The following is a 360-nucleotide window of genomic DNA, read 5'->3' on the forward strand; positions in this document are numbered from 1 at the left end:
CCTCAAAGGAGTTTGGAATTACAAGTATAATGAACCTAAGAATTAGTGTATGATTTGAACTTGGGGAATCTCTCGAATGATAAGAAGTTATCTCCAATTTGCTGTGAGTCTAAATATAAAAGCATATATCGGATCTCACATCAATGTTCTGCCCTATTACCCCCCTTTTTTTTGGGGGGGGGGGCATATGTTGAATATGAGGGCATCAGTCTAAATATGTATAATATAATTTCTATAAAAACATGAAAAGGACTTAAAATTTGTAATTATTGTTTACACTTTTTCTGGGGGGGGGGGCTTAGAAATTTAAAGATATTTATAATCAAAAGAATATTTAAGAAATGACATACATACGGTATA

Source organism: Lytechinus pictus, unplaced genomic scaffold, assembly GCF_037042905.1.
Source record: "Lytechinus pictus isolate F3 Inbred unplaced genomic scaffold, Lp3.0 scaffold_19, whole genome shotgun sequence".
Taxonomy (NCBI): Eukaryota; Metazoa; Echinodermata; class Echinoidea; order Temnopleuroida; family Toxopneustidae; genus Lytechinus; species Lytechinus pictus.